The 22,719-nt window shown below is 39.2% G+C and overlaps 1 protein-coding gene across 2 annotated transcripts in view; it reads left to right on the forward strand.

Annotated features, from left to right (window-relative positions):
- Positions 1–456: 456 nt before the first annotated feature.
- Positions 457–22,719, forward strand: part of Robo1 (roundabout guidance receptor 1) — a 1,006,112-nt gene continuing 983,849 nt past the window's right edge. Inside the window, exon 1 of one of the 2 annotated variants that reach the window (XM_052740989.1) lies at positions 457–827. The gene's annotated coding sequence lies outside the window, so the exon portion shown is untranslated. The remainder of the gene's footprint in view (positions 828–22,719) is intronic. The other variant, XM_052740992.1, reaches the window with a different exon arrangement.

The raw sequence follows: 22,719 nt of genomic DNA on the forward strand, positions 1-22,719 counted from the left end.
GCGGCCGCCCTTTAAACTATTTGGGGAAATCTTTCAGTTTTCATAATTGGTGCATACATTTTGAGTTCTCCCATTTTAATCCACTCTAGTCAAGTTATTGGAATAGCCGTGCATTTTCATGAATAAAATTGAGTGCTATTTTACTTCTGTGAAGCGCAGAAGTGTTTGAGCAAATAGCATGACCTGGATTCATATGAATCGTGCACTATAGAAAGCAGGAGGGAGGTTTTCTTGCCAAAATATCCGTGTGATTTTTTTTCCTTCAGAAAATGGTCTTTGAAAATCCTTTGTATTATCAAAGCCACCCCCACAGACAATTAAAAGCAGATATGAAATGATAGATCACATGACCAGAGTTTAAATGTGAAGGCTTTCCCCGCCTTGGTTAAACATCGCAGCAGGCATTACAATACCAGAGGTAACGAATCAATTAAATCCATTTTCCCCTTGGCGTCTCCAAAGCTGCGTGCCTAGTGTTGCTGTATAGTTTAGAGCTGGAGCTAGGACCCAGGGGCCTCCGCAGCCACCAATAGAAGCGCACACTTGGACCTATTTGTATGCAATGCCGTGTGCTCTGCGCATTAATAGTAATACAGATAACGGGTATGAAAGAATTCTCTACTGAAGAAGGATTGAATATTTTTCCAGGGTGCTGAGACTGAGAAGAAACCCGACTTTACTCTCCCGGTTCCCCACTCATGTTGATGTCTCAGAAGGCTCTTTGCAGCGTTTAAACTCGGAAGGCTCTTCTCTGCATAGCAAAGTTGGAGGGCTGCGCCTGCATCTGAGAGCTGCTGCTGGATTTCTGGAGACGGTCTTATGGAAGGGTAAGTCTTGTCAATGACCGCAAAGGAAGTAGCTCTGGCTCTGGAATCCTGAAAGAGGTCGCTTGGTTTTATGGTGGTGGTCGATGGAGTGCAGAATGGGTGCGGAAAGGACTCCGCGGTTTGCCCAGAAATTGTGAGGGATGCACTAGGGATTTGGGGAGGGTACAATCAAAAACCTTCAGGCTAAATGGGAAATTGCAGCCTTAAGCTCTGGCGGGATTCAACAAGTTTCCCCGCAGAGATGTGGTGTTTGTTTTGTTGCCCTGCAAGTTGGGCCAGGTGTCTCTTATGAGTGAGCTGTGTTTGCTTAACAAAGAAGTTTCTGGATTTTTGCCTGTGTCGTGTGGCTGGGTTAATCCTTATTTGAGGAGGTTCCGTGAAGCCTTTGGTTTTCTTGGGGACACAGGGGGATGCATCGTGGGAAGTTCCGATTTTCAGTGTCCTGCTGGGTTCCGACTGGACGAGTTTACTGACTGCTCTGGGGGGTCTCTGAGCGCAAGGGTTTGTACTATGTGGAAAGACGCCGAAACCACGCTCCGAGGAGCTTCCAAACTTTGAAAGCATTCTCTGAGAATGGATGAGAGCAAGATCTTGGAAACTGAGCATTGCTGGGTGAATTGTGTTGAACTCTTAGAGATACATAGGTAATAGAGTTTTTTTGAAACCTTTCATTCCAACCGGCTCTTTTTTCTTGGAAGCGGTAGTGGTGATGTGGAGGAGATGGGGGATCAAAACCAAACCAGACCGGGGGTTGGGGGCGTAATCTGAGAGGCAAAGGAGGGGAGAAGAAGCAGAGCTGATGGATGAATGAATGGGGTGCATCCCGTCTTTCACACACAAAAACCTCACCCACGGGAAGTACGAGGAAGCGCTCCAGTTGGTGGCGTTCAGCCACAAAACATATTACAGGGAGGTCCAGGAACCTCTGCATTATTGATGAAGCGCTGTGTCCTTTTGAGGGCCCTTCTGCTCCTTTTCTCAGTCCCCTCTTGCTTCCTCGCTCCGATCCTCCCTACCTGAGAAAGGAGCTTGGCGCGGTGCGACAGTGGGCTAGCCAGCCCCACAGTTCTGCGGACACAATAGGGAGAGGCTGGAGAGCAGCTAATGCGGGATGCGGGAAAGCTGTCCTGGAAATCCCACTGCCGCAGCCTGGACTGCTGATCTGCTTTGCTCTAGGGCGCTGGAGGCTGCCTTGGTTCAGCAGCCTCGCACTATAAAAATTATTAGGAGCTCGCACCTGAGCATAAAGGTCTCTGGTTACCGTTGTAGCAGGTCACTGCCGCAGGCAGTAGAGTACATTTGGAAAGACAGAATGCTATGGCCTCTTACGCATTCTGGGGACGGAGAAATCTACTGGTATGGGAAGATTCCTTGATAACACCCAAGCAGTAGAAGACCTGCGCTTCAGAATGGGGAATGATCCCAAGGTAGAGCAGGAAAACAGTGGTGAGATTTTAGGAGGAGAAAGGAAACAATTCAGGCCGTTGGTCAGGCTTTTCTTTCAAGTGGATAGTTTCAGATAAGGGGCTTTGAAATGCTGTCCCTGCCCTCCCTAGAAACCAAAGAGGCAGGCTTCCAGATGCAAGAACTCACTAGAGACTCCTGTAGTGGAAGGCAGGGGAAGTCAGGGCAAGAGGTTTCATTTCGCACTGTCATTTAACCCTGACCTCAGCACCTCCCATCCGTTCACGCCCTTGCCGGGGAGTACCAGACCCTGTAAATTCCTCTGGGTATCTGTCTAGTGTAAGGGAAAAAGAAGTCTTTATGAAACTGTGTGCTTTACAAAGACCTGCGAAAAGTGGTGTGGTGTGGTTGTGGGGACTGGGGTAAATCAGTGCCAGAGACTATTTAGGTAACTGATCCCCAACCCCTTTCACTGAAGACTAAGAATCTGGAGGGAAGCCTGAAGTACTCCGCAGAACAGTCTGTAGAAGAGACACCTAGAAGAAATACATTCCTTTGAACACATTGAGGACTGCACTGTCACAGTATTTGCCCTCATTTCTGTGTCCCCTTCGTTTTGGCTATTTGAGAATTAGGCTATAATATTAGAGGCAATGTTTGGAGAAACCACTGCCTATATGGAGATCAACTAGCACTTCTGGTAACTGAATTTCCAACTTGGATGCGCCCAGGACATCAATGTGGGAGACTGGGTTTTAGGTCAAGACCTGCTTGCTTTCTATCTTGAGGCTCAGCAAGCAAAGGATAAATCCTGGAACATGTTGATTTATTCAAATAGAAAAACAGGTTGGAGGGTGCTCCTCTAACCCCACCCGGAGGGGGAGGGGAACACAGGTGTTACTAGCCCGAACAATCTTAAGTTAGTAAGGGCTTATTCAGTAGGAATAAGTGACTAAAGGTGGGAAGTGTATGACGAATGAAGGCATGCATTACCCATCATTGCCATGGGCTTGGGACTTCTGTTAGCATCTCTCTGCACATCCTCCTGCTTCCTGCATCTTTCCATTTAGCTTTGTCCAATCTACCACATTGAAGCACAGTGCCACAGCTGCACATCCCTGGCAGAGGCTTGCTGGAGCAAACTGCTTTTAATCACAGGTTCCCCACTTCCTCCCTATGGTTTCCATTCCCTTCCCCTGTCCTTGAACCCACGTTACCATCTCCGGGGCTATATCCACTGAAGGTTAGTTGCATCCAGTGATGTAGCACTGTGCTAATCATGGGAGGAGGAGAGCTATACAACAGCTGCCCAGGGAGTCACATAGCTTTAAAGCTGACTTTTCCGTACCCCAAACTGCACAAAATACAGAATAAATATCCCAATGCCTCCCCAAAGGCAAGCATTTTCTCCTGTATGATTGTCTTTTATTTTCCAGCATAACCAAATCAATTCAGATAGGCAACAGCATCAGGGAGAGGTGCAAGGGTGGCTGTGCACTCCTGAGCCGTGTGCAGCTCCTGGAAGCTAGTGCTGCATGCTTGGCTCTGCAGCCTCATCTTCGCCACCTATCTGTACTTGATATATTAGGGTTATTTTTATTTAAGCAAGATTTAATATGTTACTTTCCTTAGGAGGCTCAGAGACTCAAGGCACTGCAAAGCCTGGGGGGCAGGGGCCAAAAAAGCAAGGCTACAAAGCCAGGCCTTGGCAGCATGATAAACGAGCAGGTGCATTGCACCATTTGAAATGGAATTTGAGATGAAGTTCCACCACATCCCTGGCAAAGGGAAGCATCTTTTCCCTAGAAAACCCAAGTGACTTCTCTCACTTCCTTCCCTAAAAATATATAAATTTGGAAGCAAAACATGATACTATGTAGTAGGTAAAATTATAACCTTGTTATATAATCATTCATCTCCCAAGCCCACTGCTAAAATGAGCATTGTTATTGTTGATCCTTTCACACATATATCTAACTATATTAATGCTTTATGAGTCAGACAAATCTCTTAATTCTATAAGGAACTGAGGTCCTAGAAGAGTAGCTTATTTATCTAAGAGTGAGAACAGTTTTTCCCTAATGACAAAAGACAAAGTGTAGTTTGCCTTCTGAATCCCTGCATTCTGCCCATGCAGCTTGTACACACACACACACACACACACACACACACACACACACACACACACACGTGCTACTTAATAGATGTGAACATTAATGAGTTTTGGAATCCATAGGGTTCCTGGAAATAATTGCATGTGACTATTAAAGGATAATTATAAATATTGCTTTTGTTTGTTTGTTTGTTTGTTTTTAAGACAAAGACTCACAATGTAGCCCATGCTGGCCTTCAAATTTCTTCATAGTCAGGCTGTTCCTTCATTCTCACAACCCTCCCACCTAAGCTTCTGGGGTGCTAGGATCATTGATTTGTTCTATCCTTCCAAGAGGCCATGCTGCTTTTAAATGTATCAACCATTTCAGCTATTTCTACCTTCTTATTTTCCCTCATATGTCAATAAAGAACTTGATAGTTCTTTAAATCTTTCTTCTAATGATGAACAATTCAGAGTACCCTAGATAAACTTTAGTTTACAGAACATTATTTGCATTTCTCCCAGACCAAACTTTTTTAAGGAGTGACATTGCCAAGATCTCATAGGTAGTTAGTTATTTTCCTGTAAATCCCACCTTACTGTTTACCCTGTCTCATGAGTCTAAAGGTTGGAGCCTACCAGGTAAGTGTATCATTTCAGAAATTGTTCACATCCCTACATCCCTGGCTCTGCCGATATGGAGGATTCCTTGCTTCACTTATAAAGCCTGGCCCATTTGTCTGGACATGTTTATGTTCTTCTACAGCCATCAGATTTCTCCAACTGTGCTAACTCACATATGTTATGACCTCTAACTTTCTAAATCAGTTACTATGGGTGCTACAGCTTTTCTCAGGATTGGGACCAGATAGCTGGCAGAAAGAACTCAAGGAAGGTCAGATTTGTTTTAACCTGTGATTTCAAAATATTCAGTCCATTATGGCTGGGAAGACATTCGGAAGGAAAGCAGGTACCTCAGGATGGGTCAGAGACAGTGCAAAGGGGAATGCCACTGCTGGCAATTTTGTCAATGACCTTATCCCGTGGGTGGTGCCACCCATTTTCATGGTGGATATTTTCCCCTCAATATATCTTCACTGAAAATCTTGTCGGGAACCTACTGATTGGTCTCAACAAATCCCCAAGATGACTCTAAACATAGTTATGCAGACAGTGAAAGATAGCTAGCACAACTACCTCTCCCTATCTTGGGTTCACGTAAGTAAGGAAACACTTCTTTAGCATCTGCTCCAAAGTGGCATGTAGTTAGTTCTACATTGTTTTGCATAGATTTCTGATCAGCTATAATTTTCTGTTTGTTCATCATAGTTCTGTATTTAGAGTTTGTTGTTTTCTTGTTGCCCATAGTAATCTAGATATCATAAAACATTTATGGGGTTTCAATAACAAAAAGAAAGTTTTATTTATGATATGTGCTTTTGCCACAGTTGTATTCTAAACTCTCTACTAGATACTGAAAAGTAACTCAAATATTTTAAAGGAACTGACTTAAAGGAAACTTTAAATTTAAACTTTAAAATCTTAAAGCAACACACATGATTCTTCTTGCCCAACTCTTTCCTACTTGAATTTCTAGTCTCTAAATACTGCCTCATATACCCAGACTAATCCACTTTTGCCTTGTCCTTTGGTGTGGTTCGTTATGCTTTTGTGATATTTCTTGATGGTCCCTTTTCATAGGCTTAACCCATTTCCTGCTTCCTCTTCCATGGTCAGCATTATGACACCAACATTGTTGTAACATGCAGTCACATTCATGAGTTTATAAAAGCCACCCTTCTACTCCACAAATAATGCAGTGTAAACTCCTCCAGCTGTCACAATCTGAACCTCAAATCATTCTCTTCCTTCAGACTTAACTGGTTTGCATCTTCTAAAATATGTGGGATATTTCGTTTTCCCTGCTTTTGATTATGTCAGAATATTTCCATCAAGTGGTTCTCATTTTCTTGCTCATTTTGTGATCACAACAAAATTAATGCTTATCCTGTGAAGATCTTTATGTGAAACAAATGGATTTAAATATGCCTCCCTTTCAGAGTTGTTCCAAAAATCGTTCTAAAACTGCATGACATTTATTTATTAATTGGCACCATGACATTGTGCTAAGTGTTCAAATGTTGCTCAAAGTTCAAATGTTGACATCCAAAGCTGCAGCTGGGAGCAGGTTCTTACATTTATGATCCTAGCAACTAGGCTATTGATACAGGATGATTGCTATCAGTTCACCCTGAGTCACAGAGTAATCTCTGAGCCAACCTAGGCTACAGAGTCAGTCCCTGCCTCAAAAAATAATACTTACATGCATACATACATACATACATACATACATACATACATGCATATATACATACAAGGAAGATATCCTGAACTATAGAGTGGTGTAACAAATGGTGAAGATTTGGAGAAGGGATTAATTCAAAAGGCTTCATATATACACATAGTATAACAACAGGAGTATTAGCAAGCTCTTGTGTGTTCACATATATGAGAATAGAGCTCCCTATAAAGCCCACTTCAGACATTTATCTACACCACCTATATCTCAACCTCTAGACTGTAGCAGTAAAATGATTCTTCTTCATAAGTCACCTTGTATATGATTCTCTGTTTAAGCAGACAAGGCTTAAGTGAAACACCAAACCATGGGCAAACAAATTATGCACCATAGTCTCTAGAACATATAAGACAGGCCCTTGGAATACACATTTTAGTGAGCATCCCTAATGTAACCAGGAACTATTTGTCACAAAAGTTGCTCCTCAGCTCACGCATATCAATATGGCATTCAGGGTGGGGCTGTAGCACAGGCTCTTCCATCGTATAGAGATCAGGATCATTGTCTTTCTGGAGTACTGTGCTTCAAAAACTAAACTATACAACACAAAAACAAACAAAAAGCTGTGGTGATATTGTGTTCCCCAAAATATTGTGCACACTAATAAACTTATCTGGGGTCAGAGAACAGGACAGCCACTAGATACAGAGGCTAGAAAATGGTGACACTCATGCCTTTAATCCTAGCATTCCAGAGGCAGAAATCCCTCTGGATCTCTGTGAGTTCAAGGCCACAATGGAAATAGCCAGGCATGGTGACTCACACCTTTAATCCCAGGGAGTGATGGCAGATAGCAGAAAGGTATATAAGGCATGAAGACCAGGAACTAGAAGCATTTGGCTGGTTAAGCTTTCAGGCTTTCGAGCAGCAGTTCAGTTGAGATTCATTCTGGATGAGGACTCAGAGGCATCCAGTCTGAGGAAACAGAATCAGCTGAGGAATTGGCAAGGTGAGGTAGCTGTGGCTTGTTCTGCTTCTCTGATCTTCCAGCATTCACCACAATAACTGGCCTTAGGTTTAATTTAATTAATAAGACCTTTTAAGATTCCTGCTACAAAAAGCTGTGTGATAACTATAAGCTGGATCTGCCAAGTCCTTTTTGCCATGGCTAGAGTCTTTCACCAGAAAAGCACATGTATGAATGACAGAGATTCTCTAGCTCCCTATGGAGATTATCTGAGTCCCTATGGAGATCATCAGGTGTTGCTGTTCAGTGTATTTGGAGCTTTAAATTTATGGAACTTTTATAATCATGACCTCTTGATTATAAAAGCAGAGGTAAAACATGTCTGTACTTAATACCCTCATTAAACATTAAGATAGTCAATATAAAACCAAGCTTCCTGTCCACTCTTCTGGATTGCATCTTCCTTTTTTTTTTTTTTTCCGTTTGAAGCAGTGTTCTTTTTCTTTTTCTTTTTTTAATTTTATAATTAATTTAATTTTACATATCAGCCAGAGATTCCCCTGTCCTCCCTCCTCCTACCCCTGCCCACCCTCCCCTCAATCCACCCCCCATTCCCACCTACTCCAAGGATTGAATCTTCTAACAAGAAGCTCATGCTATAACTTTTCTGAAGATATTTGCATTTTTAGAATATTTATATTGTTATTATTTTTAATCATGTTTAAGAATGTGTGTCTGTGTGTAGATATATGTACATCAGTGCAGATGCCTCTGAAGGTCAGAGACATGGGGTCCTCTAGAGCTGGAGTTATAGGTAGCTGTGAGCTTCCCTTCCTGAGTTCATGGAACACAAATTGGGTCCTCTTGATCACAGAACCATCTCTGTATTCCCCTACTTGATTTTCTGTTATGATATCTATATGTACCAAGAAGAACTTTGAATCACAATTAGTGCTGTGAGACTAAAATATTTAGATGAGCTTTAATTATTATATGAATATTGTTCTCATGGTTTGCTCAAGTTGTCTTAGCTAGATCTACTTCATACATTTTCATTACTCTACAGTATTGAGAATAACACATGTATTATAATTTGTGCTTCCCGTTCTTGTTAATGGACATTTGAATTTCCCAGTATGAAATTTGATGTAACAATGTTACTACACATTTCATTATGCAAGTACCTAATATTATCTTAAGTGTGTCTAGAATTGAAATGGCATAGCCATTTTGGTCCTCGGCTTTCTTTCTTTTTTTTTTTTCTTTTTCTTTTTTAAATACATTCTTCTCTCATACAATATGTCCTGACCATGGTTTCTCCTCCCTCTACTCCTTAACCACCCTCCCCAACTTCCTCTCTCCTAGATCCACTCCCCCTCCATTGGTCATCAGCTTTATATTGCTGTGACAAAGCGCTTAAGAAAATCAGTCTGTAGGAGAAGAAATAAAAACTATTTTGGTTCAAAGTTTCATAGCTGAGTCTACTTTTTTACGCTGTAGGTGTGACATACTTTATGGAGATAGACTGTGTCACAGTAAATGCTACTCCATTTTAGCCAGGAAAGAAATAAATCAGTAGACAGAGAGCTGGAAAAATACACCCACATCATGCCCACTGTGAGCTGCCTCCTCCAATTAGGCCCTCTTTCCCTCAGGTTCTGTTAACTCTCATAGTTAACTCTGCACAGTCCTTTCAAATCTGAAGGCTTCAGTGGGATATGACATTAGTTAGATGAGAGCCTTCATGATCCAATCCACAGCTCCACCTCTGAATGCTTTTGCTTTGAAGAAGAATTATTAAAACATGAATTTGGTGACATTTCAAGCCCTAATTTATAACATTACTTCTGTCCTTTTTAATTTTTAGATGTTTATTTTTTTCTACCCCTCTCATCTTCTCTGTTCCCTGTTCCTTTTCCAATCCATGACCTCTCGTTCTATAATTATTATCAATGCACATATATATGTATATATGTCTGTGTATACATACATATATATATGGATACATATTGTTTTTAATTAGAATTTCAACGTAAATACTTATTTTCTAAACAGTAAATAAGCATATTTGGATGGTGGCTACTGTCCTGGATACATCAGACATAAAATAAATGCATCGTCATAGACTGTTACGTCAATAATTATTAGTATAAATGAAGTGATCAGAAATTTTAAAATGAATGAATTAATGAAGGGGTTTATAGGAATCATTAATTGTTTCAATTCATTGTTTTAAATAGACAGATGACATTCATTTAGAATGTGCTCATGATCATGTTAGTAAGAATAAGTTTATAACTTTTTAAGCTTTAGCATGTAAAATGTAATCTCAGCCCAATCAAGAAGATAACCACTGGTCACAAGTACCACAAAGACCAAGATAAACATGGAAGTTTATTTCTTTATTCTCCTCTTGATTGAAATAGATTATTTCCTCATATAATATATTGTGATTATGATTTCCCCTCCTTCTACTATTTTAAGTTCCTACTCACCCTCTCACGTCATCCTATCTACTTTCTGTCTCTCATCAGAAAAAAAAATGGTTTCTAAGGGTTAATAATAAAATCAAATTAAATGAAACATAATAAGGTGAAAAGAAAACTACACATTGGAATAGAACAAAATAAACAACCAGAAGAAAAAGTCCTAGAAAATACACAAGAAACAGATATGGACCCAGAAACCCACACAATCACACTCATGAGTCCCATAAAAACACTAAACTGTAACCCATAATATATACACACAGGACATGTAGGATAAAAAGAGAATAAAATAAATAAATAAAAATATGTGCAAATGGAATAAAACAAAAATTAAAAATAGAGTAAAAATACATACAACAAAAAATACAACAAAATACAACAAAAAAAACCCTGAGAAAGAATCTCCAACAATGCTATAGACCTCAGAAGACTTCATTTTCTATTTTACACCCACTCCTGGGCCTGTAGCCTACTCTTAAGAGTGGTTTCGTTCCCCAGATGTTCCAAAGGAGAAAACTAGATTTTCATTTTCTGGTGGCATGACTTGGAGATAGTTTCTGGATTAGGGATGGGGACATGGTTCCACTTCTCCTTTCAGCTTTAGGACACCATCTGGTGCAGACCCTTGCAGGCTCAGTGAATGCTGTCTCAGTGGCTGTGAGTTGATATGGGCATCAGGCCTGTTGATTCAGAGAGTCTTGTTTCCTTAGGGTCCTTCATCCCTTCTCACTCTTAAACTCTTCCACTTCATTTTCCACATGGTTCCCTGAGCCCTGAGGGGAGGGATATGATGTAAGGAATTTAAGACTGATTATTCCAAGGTCTCTCAGTCTGTGTATATTGTCTGGCTGTGGGTCTCTATTTTTTACCACCTGCTGCAGGAGGAAGCTTCTCTGATGATGGATGAGTGTGGCACTTACAGATGAGTACAGCAGAATATCATTGGGATTCATTTCATTGTTTTTTATCATTATTCTTTTTAGACCAGTAGTCTTTGGTTTTAACTAAGGGACCAGGCTATTCAGTATTTGGTTGGATCTTGTTCAACCAAGCAGTGTCAGGTTATGGGTTTCATCTTGTGGAGTGGGCCTTAAATCAAATCAGATATTGGTTGGTTACTCCTACAAATTTGAGCCGCCATTGTACTAGCATATTTTGCAGGCAGAACACCATTGTAGATCAAAAGATTTGTGGCTGGGTTGTTGTCTTCATTTCTCCTTTGCTGGTGTGCATAGTACATTCCCAAACCAAAGACACTAGCAGGAAAGGGTGAAGGCTCTCGGTAAGCTCCAGCCCAACCTCTCTATGTTCAGTGAGTTGTGTAGTGGTGTCTTAGGACCTTGTAGTCAGTGTGTGGAAAGCAATCTAAAGTTTTTGTAAGCAGCCTGGGTTGATTGGGGGTACCCATGGGACCAACCTGGCCAACATCTCGCATATATGTTAAACCTATCCCAGTACTGGTAGCATCCATTTGGTGACAAGACAAGACCATTTGAAGCTGTGTCTCCCCCATTATTTGGCTGTTTCTTTTAGATTGCCTTTGTGTATGTACATATTTTAGGAAGTGTCTATTGTATGTATGGAAGCTTCCATATGGAAGCTAAAAATTAGTTTTTATTGTTATTGTATTGTAATTTTGATGAGATTTGCATAGAATTTTTAGATTGCTTTTGAAATGGCTGTTTTTGCTATGTTAATCCTATTGATCCATGAACATAGGAGTTCTTTCCATCTTCTGACATATTCCTCAATTTTTTCTTCATTGTCTTAAAGCTTTTATCATGTAAGTCTTTTACTTGCTTGGTTAGAGTTACCTCAAGATATTTTGTATTATTTGAGACTATTGTGAAATGTGTTGTTTTCCTGATTTCTCTGCCAGTAACTTGTATATAAGAAGGCTACTGACTTTTTTAAAATTAATTTTGTATCCTGATACTTTGCTGAAAGTGTTCATCAGCTGTAGGAGATTTTGTTGTAATTTCTAAGACATATATTATTATTATTATTATTATTATTATTATTATTATATCATCTGTAAATACAGATACCTTGAAGTCTTCCTGTTTTTTTGTATCCCCTTGATCTTTTCAGTTGTTTTATTTACTCTAGCCAGGACTTCAAGTACTGTACTAAGTAGGTATGGAGAGAGTGTGCAATTGTGTCTTGTTCTTGATTTTAGTGGAATTACTTTAGATCTTTGTCCATTTAAGGTGATGTTGGCCAAGCACTTGCTGTAAACTGCCTTGATTATGTTGAGGTATGTACCTGGTATCTGTGACTTTTTTCATGAAGGGGTATTGAATTTTGGCAAAGACTTTTCTGAATCTAAGGAGATGATCATGTGGTTTGTGTCTTTCAGTTTGCTTATTTGGTAGATTACATTTATTGATTTATATATGTTGAACCACTCCTGTATTTCTGGGATGAAGAATACTTGATCATAGTGGATGATTTTTTGATGAGTTTTTGGATTTGGTTTACAAGTATTTTATTGAGAAATCTTTCATCTATGTTTATAAGTGAAGTTGGTCTGTAGTCCTCTTTCTATGCTGTGTCTTTATGTTGTCTCCAAATCAGTGTAACTGTTCCTCTTAAAACAAATTGGGTAATATTCCTTATGTTTCTATTTTGTAGAATAATTTGAGGAGTATTGATGCCAATTCTTTGAAAGTCTGATAAAATTATGTGCTAAAACATCTGTCCCTGAACTTGTTGTGTTGGTAAATTTTAACTGCTGCTTCTATTTCACTGGGGGATATAGGTCTATTTAAATTGCTTATCAAATCTTGATTTAACTTTGGTAAGTGGTATGTATCACATAAAAAAAAAATTATCCATTGTATTAGATTTTCCCAAAGGATGGAGAATGGGTTTTTTAAATTTATCCTTATGATTCTATGGATTTTCTCAGTGTCTGTTGTTATGTCCTCCTTTTTATCTCTAATTTTGTTAATTTGGATCTTCTCAATCTGCCTTTTAGTTAACCTGGCTTTGGATTTGTCAATCTTACTGATATTTTTTCAGAGAACCTCATATTTGTTTCCTTGATCCTTTGTATCATTTTTTGTTTCTATTTATTCAATTTATGCCCCAAGTTTAATTATTTATTTCCATCTCATCCTTTTGGTTATGATTTCTTCTTTTTTGTTTTAGAGCGTTCAGCCATGCTGTTAAGTTACTAGTGTCTCCAGTTACATCATATAATAGTCACTTAGTTATTGGAACTGGCCTCTTAAAACCACTTACTTTGTGATCCAGAAGTTTCCATATGTTAAAAAGTCATTTTCATTCAGTTCTAGAAAGTCTTTTAATTTTTTTTTTAACTTCTGTCTTGGCCCATTTCTCATTCAGTAGTAAGTTCTTCAGTTTTCATAAGTTTAAGCTTTCTTTTGTTTCTGTTGCTGATGTCCAAGTTTAATCCATGATGGCCAGATAGAATGAAGGTTGTTATTTCAATTTTTTTGTATCTGTTGAGACTTGCTTTGTGTCCAAATATGTTTCCAGTTTTGGAGAAAGTTCCTTGATGTGCTGAGAAAAAGTTATATTCTTCGGTGTTTGGTTGAAATGTTTTGTAAATACCTTTTGGGTCCATCAGTTGGCTCCAGAATTTCTCTGTTTAGTTTTTGTCTGGATGACTTGTTTATTGATGAGATAGTAGTTAACCTCTTTATAGAGTTTTCTTCTATTGCTTCCTGTAGGGCTGGATTTGTAGATAGATATTGCTTAAACTTAGCTTTATCGTGGAATGTTTTGTTCTTTCCATCTACTGTGATTGAAATTTTTTCTTGTTATAGTAGTTTGGGTTGGTATCTGTCATCTCTTAGAGTTGGTAGAACATTCGTTTAGGCCTTTCCTATTTTAAGAGTATCAATTGAGAAGTCAGGTGTTATTCTAATTGGTTTGCTTTTATATGTTACTTGGTAATTTTCCCTTCAGCTTTTAATATTATTTCTTTGTCCTGCACATTTAGTGTTTTGACTGTTATGTGCTCAGGGAAATTTCTTTTCTGGTTCAGCCTCTTTGGTCTTCTGTATCCTTATTATACCTTAATAGTTAACCACTTCTTTAGGTTAAGGGAATTTTCTTCTATGATTTTGTTGAAAGTATTTTCTGTGTCTTTTACTTGGTGGTTTTTCTCCTTCCTTTATTCCTATTATTCATAGATTTGGCCTTTTCATAGTTTCCCAGATTTCCTGAGTCAGGATTATTTTATATTTAACAGATTCTTTGACAGAGGTATCCATTTCTTCTGTTCCAACTTCAATGACTCTTTCCTCACTTGTATTTTGTTGGTGAGGCTTGACTTTGAGATTCCTGTTGAAGTTCTTAAAGTTATCATTTCCAGATTTTCCACAGATTGGGTTTTCTTTATTGATTCAGTTTTGACTTCCAGACCTTGAACTGTTTTATTCACTTTCTTCCACTTTTTTTTTTTTTTTTTTTTTTTTTTTTTTTTTTTTTTTGGTTTTTCGAGACAGGGTTTCTCTGTGTAGCTTTGTGCCTTTCCTGGAACTCACTTGGTAGCCCAGGCTGGCCTCGAACTCACAAAGATCCGCCTGGCTCTGCCTCCCGAGTACTGGGATTAAAGGCGTGCGCCACCACCGCCCGGCTCTACTTTCTTCCACTTTTATTTGTATTTACATAGACTTCTTAAGCCATTCGTTCATTACCTCTCTAGGGACCTCTCATATTCATAAAAGCTGTTTTAAGGTCTTTGCCTTGTACTTCAACTATGTTTAAATTCTCAGGGCCTACTGTGGTAGGTTTGCTAGTCTTCAGTGGAGATATAATGTCCTGCTGGTTGTTAATTGGGTTTTCATGCTGGCTTCTATGCATCTTTCTTTGGGAAGATTGTAATTCTATATGCTGAGACCAAGTCTTGTCTTCATTGGTTTGGTGTTCTGTTGATTTGTTTTTGTTGCCATCTTTGGTTCCAAGGAAGGTATATTAGCTGTGTTTCCTGGAAAGAAATTTTTATGGGAATCCTGCTAGGTCTGGCCACTTGGTTTGTGTAAAATATGTTTCTGAACATATGTTGCTGACAGAAACTGAGATGGGTGGGGTTGGACTGTCAGTTGAGGGGATCCACAAGATGGAGGAAAGCTGGATATTCTACCAGAATCTGCTAAGTCCCATGGGAGTGGGAAAAATGAATGAGGCGTGGCCACACAGATAGTCTGCTACAGAGCTGGGGATTCAACTGGAGAACTGAATTTGGAGAAGGGAGAAAGTGAAGATCTGAAGCTTGCCTGCATGCTTCAACAGCCTAGTTGCTTCTTTGGCTGTCTTGACTGCTGAGTTCCCAGGGAATTCCAGCTGGTGTTGGGGCTGGAATAATAAGAAGTTGGAGAAGTTGTACTTGGATACCTAAGAAATGGAGGCAGAGAACAGGAGGCCATAGCTGGTTGTCTGCTACAGAGTTGGGGGTGAGAGTGGGGACTGAATTTGCAAGGAAGCAGGGAGAGGTATAGATCTGTTCTTTGCCTACCTGTTTCCCTTAAAAGTTTATTATTGAGCCGGGCAGTGGTGGCGCACGCCTTTAATCCCAGCACTCGGGAGGCAGAGCCAGGCAGATCTCTGTGAGTTCGAGGCCAGCCTGGGCTACCAAGTGAGTTCCAGGAGAGGCGCAAAGCTACACAGAGAAACCCTGTCTCAAAAAACCAAAAAAAAAAAAAAGTTTATTATTGATGAGTCATTTATACTCACCAAAATTACTGTATGACCTATATAATCTTTCAAGTGAAGGTATGCAATAAACAAGACTCCACCAGGGATGTCAAATTCATAAAAGATGCAGTTATATGAAGAGCTAAATTCACTCATTCTTTTTAAAAACTAAATTTCAAGTGGCATTAGTAGTCATTAAAATAGTTATTGCTTTAAAAATTTCAAACCTGACTCTTAAAAATTTTCCATTTTTATTTTTGTTTTGTCAAAACCAGGGCCTGGAACATACTCTGTGTTACTGATCTGTGCTCCAACCTTCATGTTTTTCTTATAGAAAATAAGGCCTACCTCTGGTGCACAATTGGTCACTGCAATTGAGACCCTCCTGTCTTAGTGTCCTAGGGGTCTGGAATAATGGAAAGGTGTCAAAACACCTTGACACATTCTTCATAACAGTCCACAAGCAGAACCAATCCAATGTCTACTGATGATGCCCATATAAATAAAATATAGTATATTACATACCAGAGAATTTTGTTCAGTCTTGAAATGGAGTGAAATTCTGATACATGTTATAATATAGAAATACTATGCTAAGTGAAATATATCAGACAGGTGTTGCATGATTCTGTTTACTAAAATGTTTAGAGTAAAACAATTCATGAACAGCAATAAAACGATGACAATAAATGGATGAGGATGCTAGAGGATTTTTACCTAGTGATACAGCCTCTCAGTTCAGGATAATTGAAAGCATCTACTGATGGCTATACAACCACATAAGTGTAATGAATGTCAGCAATGTATGTAGCTAACAGGAATGAGTTTCATGCTATTGCATGTTTGTCTAGAACAGCAAACAATTTTATCAAAAACTTACCATGTGCTCATTTTTCTTTAGGAAAATTTCTATTCTAATACATTCTCTCATGGCCTTTTGAAATGTTGATTTTAGACAGGCACTATAATCACCCTGCTTATTAATATCAGGATAAATGCATTAAGTCAATTGTGGTTTTTATGGAAAAGGAAACACATACAACCTGCTCTTTGAGACCAACAGGACTAAAGAAGCACATTCAGCAGCACGAATAAACTGAATCGAGAGATTGTGCCCCTGGATACAAAAATGAATGAAGTCAGATGGAGGTTTCAGAATGAAAAGACATTTGGGGATGAAACAAATGCAAACTTAGGTGTAGTGAAGTACCCCTGAAGCCCCAGGAGAACTTCCTGTTGGGTCTGATACAAAGTGCCAATAAGGCAATGCCTTAGCCACCTGCCCAAGGAAGCTGGCAGATCAAAGATGACTATGATCAAATGGGATTACTGCACTGACACAAATGTATGCGGATATCGGGAATTGCAGATTATGGCTCATCTGCTCCTTTGCTCACCTCTGAAGTGGTGGGAGCAGGACATGACCAGCACGGATTGTGTGTCAATATAATAACCCTGTGCTTGTTGTTGGAGATTTCAATGCTGCAGTGACATCCACCCTTCTTGACTTTCCCATCTTAGTTTAATGATTCACATTTTTACAACATTGCTCCAATTCACCCTATTTCCAGAATCTTGCTTTCCTGGACAATGATATAATATAAAACTCTCTGAGATCAATTATCCTTTGTACACTACACAGCAATAGTACTACTCACATGTCAGGCAGAGGATGTAAGGTAGTGGGACCTGGGAGAACAGAGATGATAAATGAGGTGGACTAAATTCTCATGCAATAGCTAGCTTTACAATTTATACTCTGAGGGTTAAAAGGAGTCACATGAGGAGAGGATACCATCACAAGGGAAAGCTACAAGTGGAGGACAAGATGCACATGACAGGCAGACCTGACCTGCATGCAACAAAAATAAACATATTGATCCATAGAGGCTTGTAAACAAATAACAATAGCCAGTCTGTGTCTGAATAATCTGAAGTAAACTCACTCCTGTCTGCTACACATGGAAGGTGCACACAAGAACATTCTAAGAAAATTTTGAAGAAACTGAGGTCACAAGACTCTTGTTTCCTTGGAGTTTTCTCACAAACACTCAAAATTCTCCTCACAGGACTTCAATCTTGGACTGTGTTCTGACAATGCAGGTGCATTATTTTTCCAGTTGAAAAACAGAATGGGTGGACTTTGTTGTTATTATTTTTTTTCTTGATACCAGACTCTTCTATAGAATTAAATTGACTTGAGAAGCACAAGAAGATGGCAAGGAGTTCCTAAATTTATTAACTTCTTATAACAATCTCCTTACTAGAAAACAAAATCAGTCTCACTAAGTATTGTGCAGTGTTTGGGTAGAAAGGAAGGGATATTAAAGTACTATGGTGTATCAAAGAATGAATGCTTGCTTGTCTAGAATATGTCTAGAACTACACCTTGAGGTGATGTACCAGTGAATAACATTTTGTATGTTGCCTTAGGTTATAGGACTAGAGTAGGAGAGTTAGAAAGCTACAGAGTTTTACCTCTCCATGGTTGTGGTCCTTCATTCCACACATTCTTCCTCCAGTAAGTGTCCTCCACTGTTTGTGGAGGAAAAAGAAACCAATAGTTGGAAGGGGAAGAAGACATGGTGCTGCTTGCCAGGAGGATGCTCCTATCCTTTATGGTCTTTGCTTTTCCTTGATTCCTGTCATGTTTTTCTTCATTTGCTCTGAAATTCTTCCCTTCTACTAATAACTCTCCCGGGATGAGCAAGGTATGAGTATCAACAGACATGCATCCTGTATGACTACCTCTGTAGCTGAAAAATTCTACACCTTGATGGGATATGGTTGAATGGAAGTAATGTCTCCCCTAGGTAAATTCAGATTACCACATAGACCAGCTGTGTATGTCCTTGCCCCACTGTGTATGTCCTTGCCCTGCATGCCCACTGTTGGAGTCTTCTGTCACACCTGCTCCTATAGTCTGTTCTCAGAAAAAAAAAAAAGAAAGAAAAAAAAGTAAATCCTATTTTCTCCCTTCATGGTCAATCACTCTCACAGGACCATGCCACCACATCCATTTGCTTCATTACTGTATGTTACGTCATAGCAAGTGGGTGCTTCTCTCATTATCCTAAGTACCTCCTTCTTGTAAAGTTTTCATAACCTTTTCTTCTCAAATTATATATCCAAGTACACCTTTTACCACCTTCACTTACAGCTCCTTTGAAACTAAACCTCTTGAAATGGTGTGCTGTGCCTAGTTTCCTCTAATTCTTGACTCACGGTCAACCATAGATGTAGACAAGCATAGTCTCATCTCATTTAGACTTCTCAGACTAAACAAGGTCAAATTAATGGGCAGGATTTAGATGTATTATCAAACAAGCTTCACAAACACATTCCTTTCTGAATTTCCTCCATGACTTTGGACTTCCTCTTTATACCTCCCATTTCTCTTTTCCCTTCTCCACTTTTCCATTCTTGTACATTCTCTGAGTTCTCACTGGAGAGATATTTATTGTTCTATACATTCTGTATGGTCTCCTTTATAACCAAAGCTTTAAAATTTACACACAAGAGAATGAGATGAAAATAGTATTCATAATAATAACTGTCGTATATAGACGGTGATTTTAGAATACTTAGTTCTTTTTTTCCCAAGACAGGGTTTCTCCGTGTAGTTTTGGTGCCTGTCCTGGATCTCACTCCGTAGACCAGGTTGGCCTTGAACTCTTAGAGATCCGCCTGGCTCTGCCTCCTGAGTGTTGGGATCAAAGGCATGCACCACCGCTGCCTGAATACTTAGTTCTTATTCAGCATCAAAGCAGCACCTTTACAATTCACATGTAATTCTCCACATCAGGCAATAGACAAAGTCATCACTGGTTCACATAGAACCCATTGGTGGCTTGTATGGTCCATGTTTCCCAACTCAGTGGTAGATGTCAAGTCAGAATCTGTACACATCACATTGAAAAACATCATACAAATGTATTTCTCCATGAGAAATGTTCCAAAATTAGCAGTTTATCAAGCTCAGAGGAGGAGTTCTTTCAGTATCTAGCTTGTGCCTCCTCAACCTCACCACTTAAATTAGCATGTTTGGGCATGTGAGTTAGGCAATTCTATTATTTTTAAGTGGTGTAAGTGACTCTAGGAAGAGGCAGATAGTATTATCAATATCTTTACTACAGAGCAGTCATCCTAAAACCTGAGTAGCTCTCCCCTGATATAGATATCTCTTTAAACTTTGGGATTGAAAGCATTTCTTCATTATACTACTATCATTCTCATAAAGTAAAATCACAAGCAATAAACAGTGAAAGAGGTACTGCCTGGGTCCTCGGTCTATATGTTTATTCAACAAAAAATTTGAAGAAAAATGATGTTCGGTCTACATTTAATAAACAATCTATTCAAATGTCATATTTCCTGATCACTTTATTTGAGTTTTTTTTTCATTTTTTTTTATTTTGCAATACAATTCATTTCTACATATCAGCCACGAATTCCCTTGTTCTCCCCCCTCCCATCCCCCTTTAGTATCAATTCTCGTTTTATCCGACCCTTCTCACTCTCTCCCACTCACATCCTCTACATTAAACATACTGAGCCACAACCTATGTTTGGGAGATTTTATCTCCCTCACAATTGGGAGTCTGTGAAATTTTCAAAATTGTATCTAGAACATGTTTCTTTGCTTTTCTCTGTCCTCTTTAGAATCTCTGGCAGCAAGCTCTGAAAATTCCTCTAATCGTGACTTGAAGTTTTATGACATCCCCTCCTTTTCTGTAATTTGGGGGCTCTCCTTGAACACTCTAATAAAGTGTGTGAGTCTCACCAACCCTTGAGCCCAGCTTTGCTTCTCACCTAATTTCTTGCCTTGGCTGAAGCTTTTATATTTTGAAATTCTTTACATATCTTTCCAAGGCCCTGGTTTTATTTATTTTTTGAGAAAAAAATGACTTAACCATATTTATTCTGTATTTGTCTTGTAATGGACTGCTAATATCCACAGGAATATGGCTATCTAGTTCAGTGTTTTCCCTATTGCTAACAGAGTGATTTATGTGTGGATGTTATTCAACAAAATGAGTTGAATGATTATGTGGCAAAATATACATAAAACTTATCACCATTCTGTTATTTCATATTTTCCCTTGGAGTAGTGTAACCAAATCCTTTGTTACATTCTTTGTTTTCCTTTTTCTTGGAAAGCTAATATATTTAATGTCAGACATGCATATCAAATCTTTCTGTAGTTCACAAGACAGAACCAGAAATTATGCTTTCTCACCATGTTGTTTTTAAAGGACTTATACCTAATAAGAAATCATTGACTTCCCCTAGAGCTAAGACTTCTGGAGAACAGGCAGCACGTATCGTTTCTATTTGTAACCTCTGCACACAGGACAGTGTCTAGCACACAGGTGATAATTAAATTCTTATCTTTGTTGAATGGATGGCTGGTTTCCTATATTATTGGATGTTTTGAGCACTGTGGCCAATGTTACAGCTACTATATCCTAACAGCAAAGTTCTGCAGCTTTCTTCTAGGAAAAATAAAAGGGAAAAATACAAAGGTGTCTAACCCTCTGGCAGTCCCTAGTGACCATTTGAATAAAGAGACAAAAGTACTCTGAGAGCTGAATAATCAGATTTTAAATGCTGAGAATAAACTCATCCACATTGGTATAGAAAACATAATAGATAATTGGAATATAATCACTGCAGGAATATAGGTGATGAAAACAGAGGTCATGAGTTAAAAAGATAGTATGGAAGAAGCATGTGAGAAAGTTTGGAAGAAGGAAAGCAAAGGTGAAAATTATATAATTATATTATAATCCCCCCAAATAAAATAAATGTTAAAAAAAACTCTGCCTTCTCTATTGACTAAGAAAAATTTGCGTTTATCCTTTATTGACACAGTTAATTGTGTGCAATAGTCCATATACACACACTATTCTACTGCTCAATATATACTTGTTTCAATAATTTTTTATTGAAAATAGATTCTTCTCTCATACAATACATATGGGCCACACCTTCATCTCCCTCCATTATGACAGCTACTTCCCACCTCCTTTCTTCCCCAAAACCACTCCCACTCTGTTTCCTTTTCAGAAAAGAGCAGGTCTCCAAGAGACAACAGTCAGACAGGACAAAACAAGATACAATAAGACATGGCAAAAGCCCTCCTACTGAGGCTGAGTAAGGCAACTCAATAGGAGGAATAGAGTCTCAAGAGCAGGCAAAGGAGTCAGAGATACACCAGGTTCCACTGTTAGGAGTCCCACAAAACCACAATACTAACAGCCATAACACATACACAGAGGACCTAGTGCAGACCCATGCCTTACTTAGTTGATTCAGTGGGTCATTTTCTCCTGGTATCCTCCATCCCCTCTGATTCCCACAATCTTTCCTTTCCCACCCACTCTTCTGAGGTCTTTCTGATCTCCTAGGGGAGGAGCTCCCTATGGAGACCTCCAATTTAGATTCTCTCGCCTCATAATGTCTGGCTGTTTGTCTCCGCCCTGCTCCTGTCTGCTGTTAGAGGAAGCCTCTGTGATGAAGTGTCTGGACAAGTTACCAATCTATGAGTATAGCAGAATATCATTAAAAATCATTTGACTGACTTTTTTCTACCTAGTCTCCAGTTCCTGCCCATCCAAATATGGTATGAATCCACCTATGAGTGGATGTTAGCTGTTAAACAGATGATAATGAAGCTGTAATCCACAGGCTAAGAGAGGTTAGGTAAAGTGGAGAGCTTAAGGGACGGGGTGGGGGGACTCATAGACCTCCCTGGGAAGGAGAAATAGAATTAATTTTGAGGTTGGACTAGTGAGTGAATGGGAAAAGGAAACAGAGGGATCAAGGATGGATCAGAGAGTGGAGGGAGAGACAGCTTTTAATAACTGTTGCTTTGGACCTACAGTATTCACAGTTTCCATTTTACCTTGATCATGTCCATTTTAGGCCTTGTTCATAATTTAGAGTTTGCCTACATTGTAATAATCAAC

Source organism: Peromyscus californicus, unplaced genomic scaffold, assembly GCF_007827085.1.
Source record: "Peromyscus californicus insignis strain IS unplaced genomic scaffold, ASM782708v3 Scaffold_16__1_contigs__length_79575227, whole genome shotgun sequence".
Lineage (NCBI taxonomy): Eukaryota > Metazoa > Chordata > Mammalia > Rodentia > Cricetidae > Peromyscus > Peromyscus californicus.